We start from the raw sequence: 10,830 nt of genomic DNA, 5'->3' as shown, positions 1-10,830 counted from the left end.
GTCGCTGGTTACCTGGGAGAAAAGGCCGATCCCATCTGGCTTCAGCCTCCTTTCAGGCAATTGTAGAGTGATAAAGTCACCCTTGAGTCTCCTCTCCAGCTCCTCCTCTCCAGCTCCCAAAGTACTGATAATAAACGATGGGGACCAGCTTAGTGCCCCAGCTCCCTCAGCACCCTTGGATAAAATCCCATTTAGTGCCCTAAACTTGTGAGTGTAAAGGTGCTTTAGGAGCTGCTCAGACCCTAAACTCACACACAGCAAGGGTATCAAGAAGACCAGGCAGTTCCACATGCTGCAAATTCTGCAGGGTCAGAAATGGAACCAGCTTTGGCGCAAACCTGGTGGTCAGCCAAGATCACCAGAGCAGTCAATGGAAAACAAAATTACAGGAAACTGGAACCCTTTCAGGGGGAAAAGTAGTAAGCTTGTCCCAGTCCCTCCAATAGCAACTTGTAGTGGGCATTGCATCGTTAATTACAGCCTCTTGTTGTACTACGTTTCTATTTAGAAAGCTCCTAAAATGTTTGTGTTCTTGTTTGTACACGCAAATCACCTGGCAGACTGCTGGTTAACTTGGTGTCTGTATGTCAGTGGCACTGGCACTGTGTGAGGGCAGAAAAAACACTGTGTCTGCCCCATCTCATTTAAAAGATATCACTGTTTATTGCTTAGCTTTTGCTCTTTCATCTTCAGCTCCTGAAGGCATATTTAATTTCCCCTTGCTAGTGTTACTTGCTCTGTGAAAGATGTTTCTGAAGATCCTCACAATTCAGGTACTCAGCTCTGTTAGTTTCCTTTCAAAAGACGTCTAATAAAATCACCTTTTAGTCCAGGGGCTTTCCCCCCCTTCTCCCCAAAAGTAAATGTGTTTAAGACTCTCCTCAAGGATAAATGTTCTGAAGCCACTAATGATCTGCAGAGTTCTCCTTTCTTAAGTGTTTGATTACAGTTTTCCAAATAGTACATAACTGATAGAGACCAGCAATCAGGATGGCACATTTTTCCCCCTCATACTGTGGAGGTCATGATGAATGACCTGAGCCAAATCACAGGTAGCTGGCTTTTTCTAACATAGACTTGGGTTTCAAGTATGGGTGTTCTTTGAATTTGATATATGACTTTTACTCATGATTACAGATCTAAAAGCCTAGCATTTCTCAATTTCAGAAACAACCTTTATTGGTTTACAGTTCTAGCAGACCTATTTAAAGCAGGTATTTATTTGTGTTTTAGCCTCTCAGTAGCAATCTCCATCTCTGCTACACTAGACTGTGATGTTAAATTATTTCACATTTGCAGAAGGCTTTAAGAGCACTCTCCTGAAGATGCTGTAGTAAATACTTCTGTTGATCTATATCCTTATTTTCCCCTAATCAAGCAAAACTCATGGCTTAAAAGTATGTAACTTGTTAGAGACTGTATTTTGAACATATAAAGACAAACTGAGCTGAGTTTTGCTCTGAGATACAGCATCAAAGCTTATGCCGAGAATAAGAAGAGAATTTGGCTCTAAAATGCTAGCATTTGTTTTGTCAAGTTATGGGAACACTTTTTTTTAAACTGAAATCTTATGAGCACAAAAAATTTAGTGTTGTTATTTGTAAAGGCCAGAAAAATCACTACAGAAATGCAATGTAATGAATATCAATTGAAAGTTTACTATAGTAGTATTGCTAGCACTAAAGTAATGAATCTAGAGAGGGCTCCCTAGAGGACTCATTTAAGTTGGTTGCTTCAGATTTATTGTTTGACAAATAAGTCCCTCATGGCAATGCCCTCTCTAGCATTTTATTAATGGTAAGATGAAGATTTTTTTCCTGGCTGCACTTTTATCCTTGGGTAAAATTCTCATGTTCTTTCCTTTAGCTTATCTTCATATTTTCTGCTACTGCCTAGAAGTTTAATTTTGCTTAATTTCTTTATGCTGAATTTATATCTGTTTTAATAGACCAGGCTTTTTAATAAAGTCACATTGGAGCTTCTGAAAATGCATGAACATTTTTCAGTTTTGCCTGAAGACTGCAAGAAGGCATCTTGCATTCAAAGATGGATTGCATACTATAGGATTAAATACAGACTCCAGCAGTATTCTGTGCTTACAGAGAGTGGCATAGAGAAATTGTAACCTCAGTGACTTATGTTTCTCATCACCTCTCTAAGATACAAATCGCAATCCATGTATTGTGTCTACAAGAGTGCAGTTTACTCTGTCTCTAGAAACCTATACCTCCAGGTGTCCTCCTTCCTTTTTTCTTTTCTCTTTTTCCTTCTCTAGTTTTTCTCTCAAATTCCTAGCATTCATCTCAGTGCTCAGGTGAGCTAAGACATAACCACTCCCCCCTTTTATGAATAGCCCATCACATAAACCTCTCTCTGTCCTATAAGTGGTGTTATCTTTTCCTTACATGTGCAATATGGTTTATTTTCTTACTGTGTTCTTAACTGTTTCTTCTTTGCAATGGATTCTTATTTCTGGAATTGTGATCTTGGGGGATCAAGGTCACAAACCTTACAGCTTGCAGTGTGGCTCAATGTTATGCACTTTTCTTCTGTTCCTTTATATATAGGCACATTTATGTGCTAGAAAAAACACTGGGCCCTTCTTATGAAATACCAATTCATGCACTAAGTTTTCAGACCTCCAGATCCTGATGTTTTGTTTGCAGAATGATTGCTTGTTGTAATCTCTGCTTGCGTGCTGTGTGTTTCAGCATAATTGCAGGTTCTCTGGTGTGTTGATACAAGCCTGAACAGTGTTTTGCGTAACTTCATGGTGGAAGGGAGGAATGGTGTTGACACAATCAAAGCTGATTTTGATATACTGAGGTGGTCACTCTATCATTTGTATTACCAGTTTCTTCAGGAAATTTGCATCACCAGTTTCTTCTTCTTCAGTTGTGCAACATTCTACAGTCTGACCAGCACAATCATCTTTTTTTTTTTCTTTTTCTGTAATGATCATTCTTGCATCTTTGCAATAATTTCTGTACTCATTGTTTTGGGTGTTTGATTGTTTTTCCTATAAATTTTCTAAAATAAGCTTTTTGTAATGTTACTGGACTGAACTCATTACTAAGGAGTTGAATATTTGCAGTTCTTTACCATGACAAGGCAGCTGTTCTCTCTTTGATGGAAATGTTTATCCAGAAAGTGGATGTGTTGTGTACTTTATTATTCAGAACTTGATTTCCATGACAAATGTTTTTTCCCTTGACAACAAGTCCAATAAATCCTGCAAGACTTACTTTGTGATGATTTTAGAATGGATTTTGCATTGATGATGACAACCTGTTTCAGACATGTGGGAGAGGGATTTTCATAGCTTTGCTGCTACAGTGTAGAAAACTACAATATTAGCAAAGGGCATTAATCACTGATGTCTTTGGAATCTCCTGTTTACATGGGACCTATTTTTTTCTTACCATGTAAGGTATGCTCAGTTCCTGACCCTCAAGGAGGAATTAGACTTGGACCTATTTACTTTAGCAGAATTTTTTACCAACAGAGAAATATAAACATGAGACTTAATTGGGAGCTAACAAATTATACTCCACTTTTCTTGGCTGGATTGCTGGTTCATTTTCATGCAATCATACTTCTGGAGTAATGGCCTTTTTGCAGCATTGTGCTTACTTTGGATCCAAAATACCAAGTTCTTGGTTCACAATCTTCTTACACTTTACCCTAATGTTCCGCTCAAAAATATACTCCTGTTACTTCAAACCACTGCAGTTCTTTTACCATGAATGTAAATTAATGTATCCCATAGAGCTGCAGATTATCCTCATCTAATAAAAATATAATCTCTTCTATCCTGAATTATGAATCTTTCTAGAACTCTCAGCATTCAGTAAGGTTGGACAATACATACAATTTTTATCAAGTCCCTATTTACTGGATTATATGTTTAGGCCTATCTCACTGAAATATTTTCACAAAGGAATATCTGAGGGGCTAAGGCTCCTGTCTGGAAACTGCTGTAATTAGTTAGGCACTATACTGCTATTGAAGGACTTACCTCAAGTGTACCATAAAGTTAGCTGTCACATTGTAATTTATTGCTTAGTTCTTCTCCCTGTGTGCTGTAATGTCTCTCAATATTTTCTTCCAGAATTTCACTGTGCAGTCTTTCTGATCCCTCTACAATACAGTTGCAGGAGGTGCCTGTGTTGTGCAGGGTCTCGTACAATTTTCTGTAGGTAGAATGTGGGCAGATTCCTATTTACTTTGGTCATCCACTATTTACTTACAGCATTCAGACACTGGAGAAGGCTGTTTACTCTGTAGTCATCATCATCATAACTTTTTACTTCTTATCACCAGCACTTAGCTACTCTCACAAGTCACAGGTTTAAACAAACTACTTGGCAATATTGTTTTGAGGCCTCTCTCTCTAACCAGTGTATTGGTGTTCAGAAATTGCTACACTTTCCCCATCTTGCTTGGTTAATTGAATGAACATATGAATATTATTCTAAAGATGTTTAACCAGAACAGAAACACAAGTGCAATTGCAAATAACTTTTTATTAAGGAAATAACATGGAAAGCAATCTCAAAGAAATTTTCTGAAGCTTTACATAGTAATCAGCAAATCTATGTATTTAGCTTTTGCAAGACCTGTATGTTTTCAAATATATTATTCAAATAGTAGATTTGCAACTCCTATTAACAATCTGTGGAACTTGTACATTCTCATCCTCCTGTTCTGAAATGCTACAAGTATTTGTGAAAGGTTACATATCATATGTCATTTGTCAGTACTTTGGCAAGATATCCATTGAAATTAATCTGAAAATGCAGGAAACACGAAAATCCTGTTTGAATGCCTCTAAAATGATATGTTGGGTTCCACTGGTTTTTCACACTAGAAGCACTTGGTAAAGAAACATTATTGCCTGGAATTCAGTAAGGAGATGTAGTTACAGGATCCTTATTTTACATGTGAATCAAAAAATGGCAGAATTGTTATTAATTAAAGGAATTGAAATCTTCTTAGGCTGGAGTCCCTCTTAGTTTCCTGAACCTTTAAGTGGTGCAGGTGTTCATTGTGGGTTCATCAGACCCTTTTGCCAAATAACTGGGATTCCTGTTTTTGTGCTTTCACTTGAAATTAAAAAAAATGTGTTTTGGGCTATTATTTTAGACTTGAAACTTTCAGCCAGAATAAGCAAACACACTACTGAAAGGAGCAGTTTTTCTGTTTTCCTCAGTCCCTCCCAGTTCACTCCCAAGCCTTGTTTTCTGCTGACAGGGCTGTTTTCATGGCCGTGCTTTGACCCGGCTGAGGGAATCAATCTGAGTTACAATTAACCAGGTAAAACCCAGTAAGTAAATGAATAATGCTTAATTGTGACCCAGATCAAACAACTTATCCTTTTTGTCACACATATGAATGCAAGCACATGCTGGTGCCAAGGAGGGGCCTGACAGGCAGTGGGCTTACTTCTTTCAGCAGCAGTTACATCAGCTTATGATATTAAAGCATTAATGCACTGCCTCTGGGGGATTTGTTTCAGTTTCTGTCATAGCCTTGAGGGATTTGGCATGCTTTCTGTCTTGGGCTGTTTATATTCCTAAAATGTTTGATTTTGCAGGAAGCACTCTACCTATAAGTAGGTACAAATGTGACCATTACTTGGCTCCTCTAGAGGAAGCATATTATAAAGTCACAGCAATCTGCATCAATTAGCATGTTAAAATGAAACTTGACAGAGAGCTAGGGGAAGACATTAAATCCCTACACATTTTTTTTGTTGACAGAAGAAAGTGAAACTATTAATGGTTCCAGTAAGCAAAGACTGCATCACAAGCTTTGTACTCTATCAGACAATTGTTGTAGTAAAGATTTTTCTCATGTGTGAGATTTTCTGGGCCTTGAGGTATTGTAAGTGGCAGCATTCTCTGCTTCTGCTTGTTTGTGATCACCCTTGCACAGCCCACTGTGCAGTGCTGACACCGATATTTGTGTGGGCATTCAGTGAACCAGATCAGAGAACTGATGCACTTAAAAAATAACCCACACAAGAAAACCCATTAGCTGGACCAGTTTCCCATTTTGATTTACCCTCTCTACAAAAATAGTGAAGCTGACACAGCTTGGAGCACAGTCACGCTTTGAGATGGCATGATTGCTGAAACATTTGCATTTGGACTGCATCACCGTGTTTAGTAACACTTAGTTCCTTCATTATTTCACCTTTCCTTGTGGTGCCCAGTGTCAGCAAAGGAGTTTTAGCAACAAATCATAGCTGGGTTGGAGTTAAGTACAGCAGGGCATTCTGCTTGTACCCAGTATAATTTGAAGACTGGGCCCTGCTAATTCATTTCTTCCAACAGCCCGGGGCTTGGATGACCTAGCAGACTCCAGTCCCCCATAAATCTGTTGACAAGGGTATGGCGTAAGTCCGTCTCAGAGCTTTGCTTGAACTGCTTGCACAACTCAGGTGTCAGAGACTGGTGATTCTTCTTTAAATTTGAGCTAGTGATTTTGTGGGGTGTTGATGATGTTCTTGGAAGCTACCCTAATACGTAACATTTTTCCTTTGTAATTCTTATTTGCATTATTTCTGCTTTTAGGCAAGTTTAGTTTTGAAACTGTTGTCAATTTTAGTCAGTATGTATGTCTTGCTTTAACCCCAGCTGGCAACTAGGTAACACACAGCCCACACACAGAGAAATGGATGCGCTGAGGTAAAAACAGTTTAATAACTGAAGCTAATAATAATGATGATGATTGATGATGATGATGATGATGATGATGATGATGATGATGATGATGAGGGAGAAAACAAAAAGAGAGGTAAAACCCATGAACCAGAACAGAGGCATTTGCTCACCCCCACTGACCAATACCCAGCGCCAAGCAGCGATTGGCCTCTCCAGGACAATTTCCCCCAGTTTATATACTCAGCAGGATTCTGTAGTATGGAATGTCCCTTTGGTCATCTCAGGTCAGCTGTCCTGGCCAGGCTTCCTCCCAGTTTCTTGTGCACCTCCTCCCTAGCAGAGCATGGGAAACTGAAAAGTCCTTAGCTTAGGGTAAGCACTACTTAGCAAGAAACATCAATGTGTTATAAAAATTTGTCTCAACTTCAATCCAAACCACAGCATTGTGCCAGTTCCAAGGAAGAAAATCAACTCTATCCCAGTTGAAACCAGGAGTATTTCATGCACTGCTCTTTCTTCTTCCACTGGCCTAACAAGTCTTGATGGACTAGGAACAGTAGGAAAACAGGAGTGATCCATGCCAATGGCAAAGGTGTGCATAAGGACATCATGATATTGAGTGACTGGATGATAAAAAGTCAGATTAATTCAGTCTAGAAAATTTTATATGATATCCATTCTATTTTTAATGATCTGCTGAGGTATTGAGCTGTAATAATTCTATGATAGTATCAGTTTTGTGCTCAATAGCAATTAAAACAGAGCTGAATCTATCTTTGTTCACATTTGTATAAATTGGATCAAAATGCCTCTATATCATATAAATCTTATAAGGTTAAGGAAGTAAACCTGCTACATCGATGCTTTGATACTAGAGGTAAATTACTTTGAAATGGTGTGAACTAACCTGATTTATTTAATTTGTTTGAAAGTTATAATTTTGGTTTCAAATTGGATTGATAAGCAGGTGATATAAAGGAATCTCTTAATCATTAGAATAATAGGAGTACTTTCCTGAGGGTTATCACCCCCACACATATCCCCACACATCCCTTAAGGAGTCTTGTAACTTGAGAGTCAATTTAAGTAAAAACTTATTTATTATATTTAGTCAAAATTTTGAAATCTTTGTACTTAAAATCTAGTGTCCCTCGTTTTTTCTTAAGTAAATTATCTCTTTTCTTCCTGTAAGATTTTCTTATCTACCTCTTATTTCCTTTCCTCAAATTACCCCCTCAGTCTCTATTGTCCTGCCTCTTCCGTGCTCCCCACCAACCCAGCCTCAGATTTCCTCCTGTGTTACTGGTTGCTTTAAATAGTTTCATTCAATATTTATCTAAGGCAGGTTAATCCACATAGCTGAGCTGCATCTCTTACAGGAGAGTGTTTATAAAAATGCCTTTTCCCAATTCCTACGATGGCCTGGAGACCCTCAGCAATGGCAGTGATTCACTGCTTTCAGTTATGAAAGCTGTTAGTAGAACACCTCAGTGCTCCAAATTATCCTAATTATTAAATCACTGAAAGCAAAATTGTGAAGTTCTTGCAATTAAAATAAAACTTTAGCTTTGACTAAATATGCTGGGATGATATTTTCGAACATGTTAAGTTGGGAAATAGGAATTGCTTTTGCAAAGTTAAATGCAATCCTAAAGAGGCATGCAAGGAAATTGTACCAAGTTCATTTTTAATTCCTAGGAAGATGTCCAGATCATACCAGTCACTGGCACCAGTTGTTATGCTGGTAGAGAGCAGCAGGCAGCAGAGAAGCAAAGGGATGAACAGACATGAAGAGTGAGCTGATTTCTACTGCTCATATATTGGGAAAAAGAAAATGATAGAAAAGCTAGGGAGTGAAGAGAGATAAGGAAATTACTGAAGTATCTTCTCCTTCTATGAAAGAGAAGGCTAAATGATGAAACACAGAAATAAAATTTAAATAAGAAGGATATAGTGGCGTTATTTTACATATATATATACATATATATATACATATATATATATATCCTGCTAATAAGTGAAAAAATTGTGGTAATTTTCTCAAACATTTCTGCTCCATAAAGAAATGTGCCATTTATATGGGTTAGAAATAAAAGTTAAAACATCTCAGAGCATGTTTGACTTGTAAAATATTTGTCATGACTATTGCTTTGAAGAGCATGCTCACAGTATGCTGTTGGTGTTTTACATCTCTATAACTAAATAGTAAAGCTGCTGTAAAACTGAGCAGGAAATAACATAAAATTCTATAGCCTTCAAATTAGATTCTTTACTAATTTCTCCATGAGGACTTATAAATTATGTGTACACTAAATTTTTAGAGGACACTGGAGTGTAATACATGCTAATTCATTTTTTTCCCTCTTCTCTGGAGAGAACTCAGCCAGTTCAAATATAGATTTCAGCTTCTGGTAGACTTTCCTACTTGGAAAAAAATCCCACCTCCCACACAGAAGGGACCTTTGCATGCACACACATGTGACTATGCATGAATCCCAGAAATAAAAATGAGTTTCATTCATCCTGCATTTGGGAGAAAGAGTAAAAGCTAGGAAAAATAGCTAAATATATTTATTAGTGACTTTAAATGGTTGGAATTTTTTTTAATAGGAATCACACTGGATAATTTCAGAGGACAAGAGTCTAGTGCAGCCTTTATCCTGACCATAAGAGTTGTTGTAAACAGTTGTCTGAAATACTTGTACCAGTAATGGTCAAGTCTGGAGCAAATGCTTGCTGAGGGTGTGTTCAAAGATAATTTTCCAGGGGTTTTCTGTCTCGTTACAAGGCTCCCTACAACTCCTCCTCGTGGTAAAGCACTGGAAAACGAGGGCAAAGTAGACGTTAAGGCGACATCCTTTGTACTGGACAATCACAGATAATAAAATATAACATAAAACCCAAATAAAACAAACCTAATCAAAGGATTCTCTCTCTGTGGAACAATAAAGCTGAGTACAGATAAATGAGAGTGTTGTAGATGCCTACTTTCCTATGGAATAGTTTTCAGATTGCAAGATGCAGTGCAATCCGAGTAAGTAAATGAAGCAAGATCAGAAACCTTAGCAATTGGTCACATTTGAAGCATAAATTCTAATGACGCTTAACTCTACATCCAGGGTTTAGTAATCTTTGGTAACCTGGAGCATAACAACATTGTGTATTTGTAATATCACTCCCTTTATCCCTACTGACAAACACAAGCTGTAATGCTTAATCCACCTTCTTTAGTAACAAAAGACTCTTAACACAGTTTAGGAAATAGAACACATACCTATTGTTTTATGAATAAACACGGTTGCTGTCTTCTTGGAGTAAGGCCATTAGGTGTACACTAAGTTAATTATAAGGAATCAAATGTAAACTTGAGACAACCTACTAATTTTCTTTCCACTAGTCAAGCTTAAAATTATTTTTAGTGCCCTTTACTTCATTGTTTATTTGAACAATGTAAATTTATGGGTAATACAGCTCTATGTTCTGCATAATTAACTGCAACCTAGCCGGTTGCCTAAGACTGTTACCATGGGCCAAACCTGCATAAATGTCACAAGTCCAGCTTTGCTTTTGCATAGGGTGCAAGCTGATATAGATGGCTTTTGCAGAGCAGGAGCTGTCTGGATTGAACTGGAAAATTTCTGGAGCAGAAGAATTGCAAATGACTTTCAGTTATACCAGTTGTTGCACTTGTAGCGAAATGGGTTCAGACTGAAAAGGCTGCATTGACATTACGCTTTAGGAAGAAATTCTTTACTATGAAGGTGTGAGGCCCTGCTCAGAGAAGCTGTGCATTCTGGAAGTGCTCAATGCCAGGTTGGAGGGCTCTGAGCAACCTGGCCTAGTGGGAGGTGTCCCCTGCCCATAGCAGGAGTTGTGGAAGTAGATGATCTCCAAGGCCCCTTCCAACCTACACTATTCTATGACCCAACAATACAGATGCTATGACAATTCCTGCAAATTTTGAGACAAAACTGAGGAAGCTCCAGATTTGCTTAAGCCCAGAAGAGGTCTGCTTAAAAATTCACATGCTTGCCGAGAGTGGAGTGTTTTCATTTTTCCCTTGCACTACTGACGCAATTTGTAAACAAGAGTGCTGCATAGGCTGGTCCCTGCTTTGCAAGTATTGATTACAAGAAAGCACAGTTTCTGTTTGAACTTTGGT

The sequence above is a fragment of the Zonotrichia albicollis genome, chromosome 1 (genome assembly GCF_047830755.1).
Source record: "Zonotrichia albicollis isolate bZonAlb1 chromosome 1, bZonAlb1.hap1, whole genome shotgun sequence".
NCBI lineage: Eukaryota > Metazoa > Chordata > Aves > Passeriformes > Passerellidae > Zonotrichia > Zonotrichia albicollis.
The sequence above is the reverse complement of the archived record's forward strand: the minus strand, read 5'-3'. Positions refer to the sequence as shown.